Raw genomic sequence first — 12,746 nt, 5'->3', positions numbered from 1 at the left:
ACTGTTTGATTGAATTATTCATATCCCCCCTCTTTTTTGGTGTAGAAGACTGTATCTGGGGACTCTGATGTGACGTGTATATATATTTTCCTCCCCCCCCCCCAAGGAACAAAGGGAATGTGGAAATGAAAGAGAGAGGGGAGAGAGGCTGGCAGATGTGATGAGCTGCGGCGAAGGTGTATCCAGTTTGGCACTCCCCCTTCCTTCTCTCTCTCTCTCTCTCTCTCTCTCTCTCTCTCTCTCTCTCTCTCTCTCTCTCTCTCTCTCTCTCTCTCTCTGCAGCCTCGGTGAATCACAGCCTTCCTCAGGCAGCCTGCCCTCTCGCACTGTAAGTACCCCCAGCCTGCTCTCCGTAGCGGCAGCACCGGCAGCATGCAAATCCCAGCCTCTCTCCATCTCCCCCCGCTTTGCCTTTGCGCTGCACGTGGAGCGCGAGAGGGGTCTTCCCATCCAACTGTCCCAGGCAAGGGAAGAAGAAGTAAAGATTCCATGTGCAACTTTTCTTTGGAGCTGTCTTTGGGCGTGGGGGTGGGGACTCCAGCTGGCTTGCCAGGTTGCTGTTTTGTTTTGTTTTCCCTGGGGGAGGACGTGTAGCGGGGTGTTATTGGCTGGTGGAGTTTCAGGCTTTTGTTGTGGTCGATCCCTCTCAAGCGTTGTAGATGAACTCAAAAGTGCCACTTCCGCTCAAGGCACAATACCTCGCATCCTGTCAATAGCCGACTGGAGGGATGATTAGATTTTGTTGTCTTCTTAGGCTTTGTGGATGCAGAGGGGATGCGTGTCCGGTGAGTTATATGGGGTTGGGGTCCTTCTGCTCCCACAGATGCAAATCGCCTCGGGGAGGGAGCTTTGCACTGTCTGGGAATTCAGAACAACTGCTGGGTCGGCCTGTAACAGAACCATGTGCTCGCATTTTGCCTGACGTAACTTATTTTTCTTTTTCTTTTTGCCAGTCGTGCGAGTTTTATTCTCAAGTTTGCCCATTGAAAATCATTCTCTTTTAATTAATTAAAAAGTTGCTTTTCTTATTACTCCTCCTTCCTCGAGTTATTTTCCTCAGACTGTAAAAAAGAGAAATTAAAAAAGAGAGTAGACTTTACCAGTGGGGTAAGTTTTCCACAACACTTTACTGGCAGCTGAATCCCGTTGAGTTGCGCCCGGTCCTACTTAAGTTTGCTCCGACATGTTAACCTGACCTCAGTGGAAACTTGCTGCCCCTAATAAAACTGTTTAGGACTGCAGCCTTTCTTCCAACCAAAGCATCCTTGCCCAGTTAGACCTGCCAGCTTCACCGGAATTTACTCTCTGGTAATGAGGGAGCGGTTAGGATCGTAGCCTCAAGCATTGTTGTGCTTTCATAGAATGAACGTGGTTTTAGATCAGTCATGTGCTTCTAGACGGGGCACCAGAGATGTCACACACCTGGACTTGGGAGGCCTTCGGTTTCGGGGAGACTTGCCTGCGAGGCAGCGTGTTGGGGGTGGTAAGTGTGCCTCCCTTAGTTCTCCTGTGTGAGTCAGCAGTGTCGGGGAAGAGAGATTCTGCACCATTTGTAGAAAGCCTTGCGAGAACAGAACACCTCTCCCTTCCTAACTTTGATCTCAGAAAGGTTGAGGGTCCTGCACAAGTTTCAAGGGGCATTGGCGCTCCTAACTGTGTACATAGGATTTGGGCCGCACGTGGTAGCAACTCCGAATCTTGCTCGTCTCCTCTTCATCCGATTCAGCAGCCCAGCACTAAAACTGTGGCTGGATGATCGGCATGAAATCGCTTGGTAGAGGCACTGGGGTTTTTATTTTTTATTCTCCAAAGCCCTGCCGGGATTCCTTCAGCTTCCAGTAGGGGAAAGTCCCGTTCAGATCAAAAAGCCTTCTTCGGAGACCGGCATCTGATTCTTAGCAGCTCGCAGTCACTTCGCTGGGATGACTTCCCCCCCCCCCTTAAGTTTGACACAAGATGAGGCCGAATAACGGCAATATGGGACTTATTCCCATTGCGCGGTGTTTAGAGTCGGGCTCAGCCAGACCAGCGTGTTGAATTCTACCCTGAGGGCAGCGCACTGCCGAATACGTCTGTGTACCTCTTGATCTATTTAATCCTGATTTCCACACTTTGATATAACTAAAAGAATGGTCACCCCGGGGTTGCAAAAATTCCAAATGTCTCCCGCGGGCGAGTTTTGTTCTCCCTAAGTTTGGAAATATTTGTCGTGCGCTCTCAGCTTCCGGCGCTGCAAAAGAGGCTCCCCAGTCGCCTGCATTGACATGAGTTTGGTTCCTGGTGCATCTCCCACCTGATGCTTCTTCCGTGCATTGATTGACACAACACACCCGACAGGGCTCAATAATGCAGGCATCCGAGGGCAGAGCGTCAGGCAGCAGCCGGCGTTCCCTCGCACGCATGCAGAGTGCGCATTTGGCCCGTTTTCTTATAGATCTCGCTGCAAGGCAAGGCTAGCCGGGTTGGAATCGGGGGGACGGGACGGGACCGTATTCCATAGTTAGAGTTGCAAAACAGGTAAAGTTAAGTCTCTTCTTAGACTTTGCGTCTTTTTGGTGCAGGAGTAGGCAAGTTTACGAATCACACAAGTCTCTTCAACAGCTAGGGATTTGTTTTAGATCTTATCACTCGATGGGGGAAGAAATGTTGCTCCGTATACATCTTAATAATTTGTGTGTCGATTTATTAAAACAAGATTGGAAAAAGAATCTCAGACTTTATGGTAATTAAAATGTGGGTTTTTAAAAATGCACCTAGGCTCCCTGCTGCATAATCTATAATACTCGTGATAATGTAGAAACTAAACTAGGAGAAATAAGTTTAGTGAAAATCGTGAAGGGCACAAACTTTGTTGGTAAGAAAACAATTTGAATGAAAGGAAAGGAACAGTCAAAATTAGGATGTGTTGTAGATTTGCAGTTTAGGAAATTTTGAGGGGGGAAAGCTGTGCAGCAGAACCGGATAAATTAAAACACGGGAAGAAAAACAGGAATGCAGGTTAGGAAAGGACTGCCTTTTTAATTGGAGAGGGATATCAGAATTAAAATGTAAACAAGAACTAGAAAATTTCTAGCGATCCCGACTTTTTCAGAGCAACCCTTTATATGTCTACCCAGAAGCATGTTCAACTGAATATAAGTGGACTTACTCGAAGGTAAGTGTACATAGGGTTGCACCCTTAAAACTATTTATTCCTCCGAAGTGGGCATTTAAATGGGCCAGAATATCTTACGTGGTCTTCTTAGACTAGAGGATGAGAAAAGAAGAAAGGCTTTCATTAAGTTTTGAAGGATCAATCTCCCCACGTGAATTGAAATGAAACCAGATTAGGGCAAGTTCGCTATTTCGCTGTTCGTCCCTAGGATTTGGGTGGCTGCCTATATTGCGCCGAGCGCTCTGCCCAGGTAGGTGCTGGGATCCCAACCAAACCCGCCCATTTGGGGACTTCAGACACAGCAGTGATGCTCCCTTCTTGGCCTTTTGGAAACGCGTGCAGCTATTTTGAAAAACAGAAAACTTCCCCCGTCTTCATCTGCGAAAGCGGGAGGTGGTGACGGGATCGGCCTGGCCCCCAAGCACAAAGCCGAACCCACAAAGCGTCTCTTTTGTTTTGGGGGCCTTGGGGTGGGAGGCGGCTGCCCCGCGCGCGCCCTCCGCCTCGCATCCCCTTGCATCAAGGTGCGAAGAATATCAAAAGGGCGAGAGAGGCGCGCTAAGTTTTTCCACTGGTGGTTGCTCACATGATCCCGGCGCCTCCTGGCACTTTGAAAAGCCTCTTTCAAGGTTTGACTGCCGCACACACCTTTTTTTTTTTTTTGGAATTCCTAAAAAGAAAATGATTGACTTTTCTCTTTCATGCAACATTAAACACCAACACACACACACACACCCTTTCTGGATTTATTCTCTCCATCTCTTCACAGTTCTACTTCTCTTCCCCAGCCTCGGCTTCTAATTAACACTTCTAAGGAAGTGAAAGTTCCTCAAATGCCCCCCCCCCCGATTGGTTTTCGGGCGAGGCACCCTCAGGAACAGCAAACCAGCAATTCAGCTAGAACCCATAACTTGGGGTCCTGTTCTCTTGGCCCGCTTCGAGCTATGCGCCAGTGTTCCTTTGCGACCTCCCAGCACCCGCGTATCAATTCATGTTTATTACTCTGTTTATAATATCCCCTCTTTCTTTCATCGCGGAACCCAGGGCGGAATACACGTGCTTCCCCTGCGGTCTCCCATCCAGACGCTCGCCCGTTCTCGGCCCTGCTTAGCTTCAGCCCAGCGGGGGCCTCACGTGCCTTCGGAACACTTCTCAAGTCGCAATTCCGCTCAGCGAAAGTCGAAGGGGCCACTTTGAGAGAGCTGAATTCAGCGGAGCTCTTCAGCTCGACCCAAAACTCTTTAAAAAAACAAAACAAAACCCTCTTCCTCCTCCTAGTGAACTGCCGCCTTGCATCTCTAGCGCACCCCGAACCTACCCGTAGTTGATGCTAAGTAAGGGAATAGGAAGTAATACCGCAATCCTAGCTAACTGTGTCTACTCAGAAGCAAGTCCCGGGTAAGTTAGTTTAGGGTTAGTCCGAGTAAACTCTTTGGGTTTCTGTGACCAAATGCGAGTGCCGGAGACCGCAGCCTGCCACCTGACCTTGCCTCCTCGAGTTTCGAGTGACTTCTAGCAGTCTGCTGCTGTACGTATTTACTCCGGAGTAAGCCCCATTGTTGTCAACGGAACTTCTTCCAAAGTAAGAATGCGAGAGAGAAACTTTGCAGCCAGCCTTAAGTCTTCTTTTACAACACTCTGCGCCACCTGAGCATCCTGACCAGCATCCCCAGGAAGTCGGTCCGTTAAGCTCACTCTGCGATTCTGTGCAATTACTAAGGTGTAAGAAGCACCGAGCTTGGCGAGACTTATTTCTATGTAAGCCTACGAGCGAGCGCTCCCCAACGGGGTTTAGGATCGCAGGCCGCATTTCCTATGTGAGCCTTTGTATCTTCCCTCCTTCTAATTTCTGTGCTGACCTCCCTCTTATTCCCCGCTCCACTACCCGTGTCTTCTTTCTCGCACCCTCTACCTTGTCTTCCCCTAAAAGTTCCAGTACATAATGCGCGGGAAGGAATAACCCTGCAGTCACTTCTCTTGGAAGGAAGGGTCTTCTCCGCCCCGCTTCCCCTTTTAACCCACTGGGCCACCCCCTCCCATTTTCTCTTCAGTTTTCCATTAAGCCTTGCCTTACCGGTTAGTATTAGTCCTGCAACCCAAGTAAGTAAGTCTACAGGATCCCATTCTTAAGCACCACGGCTCGATAGAATTCACGCCTTACTATAGCTTTTACGCACCTCCCTGCGAGTAAGCCCCATTGATTTCAGTCAGGGGAACAACGCAGCAACTCTTAAACACATTTACTGAATGTCCAAATGAACTCAGTGGGACATCGAGGTAAGTGTGTGTAGGAAGATCGGGGTGCAGTTGTGTTTAAAGACAATGTGGGTTCCTTCCTATCCCAACCTAATAGCGCCCTCCTGTATACGTCTATTCAGAAGAAAGACTCATTTGCTTCAAGTAAGTAAGTGGGGCATAGGATTTAAGGCTAAACATCAGTTGCCTTGAAAGCAATTCCTATTGATTTCAACGGGACTTACTTGCAAGTGAGCGTGGTTAGAATAGCACCGAAGGTTAAAAGCGCGCGTAGCGTGACCCACTGAAATCAGCCGGAAGCTTCTGAGTAAATAAGCATAGGATCTGGCAGCGCGGCTGTAATCCTATATAGTGGAATTTACGTCTGCATAAATATTCTTAGGATGGAGGTTTAATTAACCCTTCTGCACATAGGATTCAGATAAATCAGTGGAACTCAAGGATGCAACCAGTAGGGCACGATGCAGCCAAAATTAAGCACTTGCTTAAAGCTCTCATTTAAATGAATGTCCTTACTTTTGGCAGGATTCCCCCACTTGCTTCCTTGACAGGAAGTTGTATTGAAATGAATGGGTATAACTTCAATTCTTCACACATGCGTTTGGCTGTGAGCGTCACTGACTGAACATAGCGGGGCTTACTTCGAAGTAAACACGCACAGAATGCGGTTGCGCGGCTAACAGTCCGACTGACACATTTGCCACGGGAGTCTTAAGTTGCCTTAAAACCAAAGCCCCCAAGAGGGTGGCTGCAGTCCTATACACGCTCTTCTTTTGGCCGGGGAGGGGGAGGTGAAGCGTCACTAAACGCTGAACTCGTTTACTTGGAAGCAAATCTGATTAACTTCAGCGCGAACTATGTTCAGTGATGCGCTCTTAAGAATCTCGCAGCCCGGAGGCTGCGGATTGCACCGAAGTCCCGCTGTGCCCCAGTGTTTACTCCCAGGAAAGAGCGCGTAGGTCTGCAGCCGTCTGCCAATCGTTCTCTGATGAGTGGCGACTGCGAAGGAAGGGGGAAGCAGGGGTGTGTGTGTGGATTGTGGCTAGGAGTGCGCGCGCGCGCCTGTTGTGGGGTGGAGAGGAGAGGGAGGGAGAGAAAATGATATTTCACTTTCTCTTTTGTGCTCACTTTCTCTTGGGTCGTTCGGTTCCACGCTCCCCCCCCTCCCCACTTTACCGCTCCCTCCCTGCCTCCCGGCTGTGTGCTTGTTGGTGTGTTGTTGCCTCGTCTTGCCTTGCCGTCGGGGGTGGGAGGGGGTGGGGGTAAGAAGAGAGAAGCGGCAGCGGCGGCGATATAGCAGCCCTGCCTCCTTTCGCCTTCCTCCGATCAATGCCTCTGGCCACTCACTTTCTGATGTTGCACGACGGGAAATGCTTTGAATACTTACGACATGGCCGCTCACGTTGATTGCCAAGATTGACAGCAGTAAACCAGCGCCTTCGCTTGTATCAGGAGGGGAGAGAGAGAAAGAGGCGGGGGGGGGGGGGGCAGGGAGGGGGAAGCCAAGCCCAACAACAAACAATAATGAACCCGATTGTAACTAAATCTCCAGGCAACCCGTCAGCAAACTTCTCCTGACGATCTGGTTCCTGCGCATCCATGACCCGAAGAAACGCAGCCAGCCAGTAGCTCAGTGAATTTATTCCTTTCGTTAGTATTTCTGCAGCTTGTTTACCCAGCCCTGCAGACACTCATTCACCTTTTCCTTCCTTCCGTCCGGCTACGGCAGTTTGTTTGTTTATTGTTGTTGTTGTTTTTAAAGGAAGGACCCCCAAGGCTTATTTCTTACAAACAAAAAAACGCCACACTGGATCTCGAAGGAGGTAAATAGGAAAAGCAAACCGGCGCAGCGCTCGTTGTGTTGCTGATACCTGTTGTGGACTTGCGGTCGTGTGTGGTGCGCAGCCTGGCTGGGCGGGCGGGGGAGGCGGCGGACGCGTTCCTTAGTCGTGTTTTGAAAGGGGGCTTCCACCTTTTGTATGTGTCGCTTTATACCAGAGAATACGGTATTGTTCTCTCTCTCTCTCTCTCTCTCTCTCTCTCTCTCTCTCTCTCTCTCTCTCTCTCTCCCCCCCCCCCGCTGTCTTTTAAGGGCTTGCTGGTTGCAATTGACCAAAGCAGCCGCAATAGCGGCGTCCGGACGTAGACTGTGAAGTTAGGGAGATTTCTGAATGAATCCCCGGCGCGGCTGCTTAGTGCTGGACTTTTTGGGGAGGGCGGTGTTGGTGGCGGCGGCGCCGACTGGGATGGGATGGGAAGAGGCGAACTGGAGGAGAAAGTCCTTACGCTTCTGACCTGGGGTGAGTTGCTCTGGGGAGGATCTTGAGGCTGCATAAAAAAGATCCCGCTTCTCTCTGAAATCACAACACTGCTGCTGCTGCTTCCCACCCCCTTTCCTTTCTGCCCTCCAAGTGGTGTGTCTATTTTAAAACGTAGTGACAGATCAGCGTTGTATTTTAAGATCACCCGCTGCCTGCGAACACATGGCGCTCTAGAGATACTGCGCGTAAGAGTGATACCAACAGAGGCAGGCGAGCGAGAAAAAATATAAAGCCCTTAAATCAATCTTTGGGAGCGTAAAGCTTCTGCCATTCCTCCGAAGTCCTCGCCTTAGAGACAGTAAGGATGAAGGAACAAGGGAGCTTTGCTGGGTGCCTCTAATTTCTCTGTTAACTTTGTGGTGGTTAAACTTGCCGAGAAGTTCGCTGCTAGGGTGCTTATATATCTGTAGAACAGATCCTTAAGAGAAAGACCGCGGGGGGGGGGGAGTATTATACCGCTAGGTGGTAATGCTGGATTTGACCACAGAGGGGCAGTGTATCGAGGATTTGCTGTTCCTGTGGCGCCTTATCTCTCCGCAGGCAGAGGCTGGGATAAAGTTATACTGAAAACTTTAAAATTGATATCACACCCTAATTTGTGTTCCACGGGGAGGGGGAGAGAGAAAAAAAGAGTGAGAGCCCAACAACACACAGGGCTCTGCTTACACCATGAGAAGGGGAGCTCTTGGCTGCATTGTGGGCTCGCCCAACATTCAGCTGGGGATTTCTTGCTGTGTCTTAGCTCTCGCCGGAGGTCATGCAAATCGACCTTAAAAGAATGCATAAGCCATAAATTAAAATAAACCCCGTAGCCACGGGCTGATTCATAAGTAGACAATACCTAACCTGGACAAAACGGCTTCCTTTGCGAGCTGGAAGAAAAGAATAGAACCTAAAGTAAACGCAAAGTAAGTTCCCAGAACGTATTTTCTTTTGCATTAATGTCGTTGTTTTCTGTTGTTATTTCGCGCAACTTTAATCTCAGGGAAACTGCCTTCAACCGCAGTTTTAAGTATGTTTTGTAGAGATGGTAGGGAGGTAGCAAGGTGGTTTGGTGGGAGCGCTAGTACCCCCCCCCCCTTCATACGTGGTGCTTCTTGTTTGTCATTTTTGAAGAAGGATCTTATTTTTTAAAAAAGGATGGGTTTGATGTAATTTATTTTGAAGATCTTTCAATCTTCTGTTGTAAATCTGGTTTGTCTCTGAATAATTGCATGTCACTTAGCCAGGCATTGTGTGTGTGTGTGCGCGTGAGAGAGAGAGACCGAGACCACCTGGTGGTTTTATTTTGCTTTACGTTGTATTGTTGAAATGTCGCCTTACAAATATTCTTAAAGTTATATATGAGAGAGGGAGTTTGGCAGGAGCTAAAAGTTCTCTGTTTGATCCAGTGGTAAAACAGGTGTGTATGTCATATGTCTGGGACAGAGTACACGAAGGTGTGTGTGTGTGAATGTATACAACATGACACTGTACCACACACACACACACACACACACACACACGAGACACACACATACAACTTGCACGAGTGTATATAACGGGCTTTTTGTTGCTGCGAGATCTGAAGTCTTCCAGCTCTCCCCCGCCACCCCCGCCACCTTTTGGAGTGCCTTGGAGCCGCTTTGCAGCCGGGGTTCCTTGTGTGCGCGCGCGTCTGAGGAGCAGAGCAGGGCCTTGGAGTCAATCAGAGGCGCAGATCATATTGATTTGATTGCCGCCACCTCTGCTTTGCGGAGGGCTCGTTTCCCGGGTGTTTTATTTAAGGACGGCGAAAAGGGAAGAAGTGGCAAATGTAAAAAGGCAATTGAGCGTTGTTGTGTCTGTGTGTCAGGGTGTTCTCGACGGGGCTTGGGAGCCTGCGGTCAGGAGATTAGCTACGTCCTCCTGGGTGTTTCCCCAAAAACACAGACAGGGAAACTTTCCCGAGATAAACAAGCGTATCTGCGCCTGTTGTTATGCAGATAAAGGAGACAGGTTGCATGTGGGTTTCTTTTTAAAAATAGCCCATCGTAGTAGGGTGAGCAGCTTTGAACCTACTTTTAATTTGAAAGGGGAGAGGAACGTACATTTAAAATATATTTTCATTTTTTAAATGACGATGTGATTGAAACTGATGGGCATCTCGGTATAAAGTGACTTTTTACTTTTTGAAAAACCCTGTAGCTGGGTGGGTTTGACTGTGGTTGGGTGGGCAGGTGGTAGTGTTGCAGAAACTGCCTTGAGATTGCAACTAGATTGCACTTGTTATACTGACTCCCTTGTGTGGGCTCATTGCATCAAACAGCTCTGCCACAAAGCAAATCGTTTTTAAGATGGACACAAAATTTGTCCTGCAACGTGAACCTCTGTCTAAAACGTTTGGAAGCCCTGTACAAAATGATGAGGGACTCTTCTCCCTCGCTTGTTGGCATCCGATTTCTGTATGTATGATATCTCCCTTTTATAATTAGTAACCGTATCTCGAAGTTAATCTTTTTTTTAAAAAAAATTAAAAATAAATCTGATCCTCTCCTCCAATGTATTTTTAGGGAGGTACATATTTGAATGAAAATAATTAGGTTACTTGGATTACGTTTGCAGCTTGAAGTAGCTTGACACCTGGCAGAGAACTGCTTAAGCGTTTTCTTTAAACTCTGCCTCCTTCTCCATAACTGCGTTTCTTATAATACATTCTTGTGTTAAGTGAGAAAGGCTGTTTGTAAAACAATCCCCTGGCTAGTCCCAGTGTTGGGTGAAGCTGATCCTGTAATGGCATTTTGTTTTGAACAGTTGCTGTAGTTGAAGTTCCCTCATAAGGTAAGGTGGCACTGGCTCTCTGAAAGGAGGTCCAAATGCCACATTTATAATTAGACTGCCAATTCAGCACATTGTATCCATTGCTATACAGGGATATACTTGCTGTGTCTGGCCTCTCTCAATAGCCTGTATTCAGAATTAGCCAATTCAACTACTTCAACTTCGGCATCAAATTTAGAATAGGCAATGAGAGAACGGGAGGGGGGCTGAGAGAGAAAGCAAACAATAACTCTGCAATCTCTCCCCTCAGCTGGCCATGAAAGGCCAAACAATATATAAGGAGAGCAATTCATAACAATTGTATTAGGGAATCCATACATCAAATACAACAAGGAGTTTTTTTTTCCTTTTTAAAGAAAAAAGTTGTTTGGGGGAAGGGAACTCAAATCAGCCAGTGTGGATTCAGAAAAAAAAGATGTTCCTAGCATATATTTCTTTCCTTTAAAAAAAATGGCCAAAGGATATAGGACAATTACACCTGTGCTTGCAACTGAACGCAGGTCCATGGGAAAACTGGCATGAAAAGTCTTTAGCCCCTCCTGAGGACTATAAGAAGAAACTTTGCTTGCAGGCAGCAGCAGCAGCTCCAGCTCTCTCGCCCCCTGTGCAGTCAGTCACAAGGAGCAGAGCTTCAGGCAAGCCGTGGTTGCTGCTCTTGCAGCCGCCGCCGCCACCGCCGCCTCCTCCTGCTCCACAGAGGGGCAGTTTGACGCTCTTCGGCGGAGAGCGGAGGGAATAGGCTGTCGGGGAGGGAGAAGGAAGAAGGTCATTTGCATTCTCAGGCCCTTCCTCTCAATCAACGACCTTCTAATTCCCGGGGAAGGAAGGCGCTGGCTGTTTTAGGGTTAGCTGGCGATCCTCGCGCACGCGGCGGGGGCTGCGGGGGAGGGGAAGGGGTGCTTCGCCGGCCGAACTTCTTCAAACTTACCACTCCACCCCCCCCCCCCAGCTCTGCTCTGTTGGAAACGACCGCTGAGGAGGGATACAGAGGCGGCCAAGTGCGCCGGCGGCAGGGTCCGCAGGGAAAGTGGGAGGTGAGGCGTCCGCAGGGGGTTTGGTGGTTTGTCTCCAAAGTTTTCCCACAGATGGCGCGGCAGCGGCGGCTCTGGCTCTGGCTCGGTGGGGGCGAGTGGCAGCCGCGGGCCAGCAGCGAAGAACACGCGCCGCAGCGCCTCTGCCTTGCAACACCCCTCGCCGCAGCGGCGGGACTGGGCTGGGGGGCGGGGGAGCCGCTGCCGCCGCCGGCCACGCTTTATCTTTCTTTCAGTGTTCATTCTCGCTTCTCCAGGCAGGCTTGGCTGCAGAGTTTGTCTGGGCCTCGCTCCTTCCCCCTTGGCTTGTGCCAGGAGTGCCGCAACTCGTTTACACTGGATTAGCCCCACTGATCTTAATACGACTGCTCTGGGACAAATGAGTTTTGTGACTTCTGCCTCCCGCCACTGGTGTCCCATGCAAACATGTCCCCCGTGCTGAACAGTCCAGGGGCATGTGCAGACATTGGCATTATTGCACCGCAAATATGCTTGTATGTGTGCTTATCCATCTCTCTATCTCGCTCACACCTCCACTCCAAACTCCACATACACACGCACCCCTCAGGAATGTGTTAGCTATGCAGTAGGCAGTATATTCCTGGAGTATATTGTGTCTTTGTGTAGTACTATATGGCTATTTAATTGTGATTTTAATTATTTATGTTTGTACTCTATGTTGAGTGATATCTTCTGAGAAGAGCAGTGTGGAAATGCCTTAAAATTCTCTTTCCTAAACACATACTGGAGGTTGGACATTTGATATAATGTTATAATATGTGGGTGTATATTTTGGTCACATAAAGAGTGTAACAGTTTAGGTGAATGGAATGAATCTTTCCATAGGGTGTCATGTGGCCAGCTATGAAGTTTGATTGACTAGGTTCAGGGAATGAGAATAAGGATTCTGCTACTGCTATACTTATAGATTGGCCTTATCAGAAGCAAACCATACTGAATTCATTTTTATCACCAAGTAGGTTAAGATTTGTCTTAATAGTGTATGTATATCAGTTCAGTGTTTGTGTGCGTTGCATACATATGTACACAATCCAATGTTCAAAATCATATAGCCTTCAAATAAGGGCAAGCTTTAAAAAATAATTGCAGATAATTGTATGATGTGAATATGTTGCAGTGCTTCATACTGAGGTATTAACCCAAAACAAAGGTCAGTTTTTGTGG

At 48.4% G+C, this 12,746-nt stretch overlaps 1 protein-coding gene across 7 annotated transcripts in view; it reads left to right on the top strand.

Moving 5' to 3' along the window:
* Window positions 1-308: 308 nt before the first annotated feature.
* The window catches only part of SOX6 (SRY-box transcription factor 6), a 413,675-nt gene continuing 401,237 nt past the window's right edge, over window positions 309-12,746 (top strand). For 4 of the 7 annotated variants that reach the window (XM_033153476.1, XM_033153484.1, XM_033153513.1 and 1 more), the window contains exon 1: window positions 8,186-8,639. The gene's annotated coding sequence lies outside the window, so the exon portion shown is untranslated. Of the gene's footprint in view, window positions 329-7,211; window positions 7,234-7,538; window positions 7,711-8,185; window positions 8,640-12,746 lie in introns of those variants that run through there. The other 3 variants (XM_033153469.1, XM_033153452.1, XM_033153460.1) reach the window with 3 other exon arrangements.

Source organism: Lacerta agilis, chromosome 1, assembly GCF_009819535.1.
Source record: "Lacerta agilis isolate rLacAgi1 chromosome 1, rLacAgi1.pri, whole genome shotgun sequence".
Lineage (NCBI taxonomy): Eukaryota > Metazoa > Chordata > Lepidosauria > Squamata > Lacertidae > Lacerta > Lacerta agilis.
This window is presented reverse-complemented; position numbering and strand designations above follow the sequence as displayed.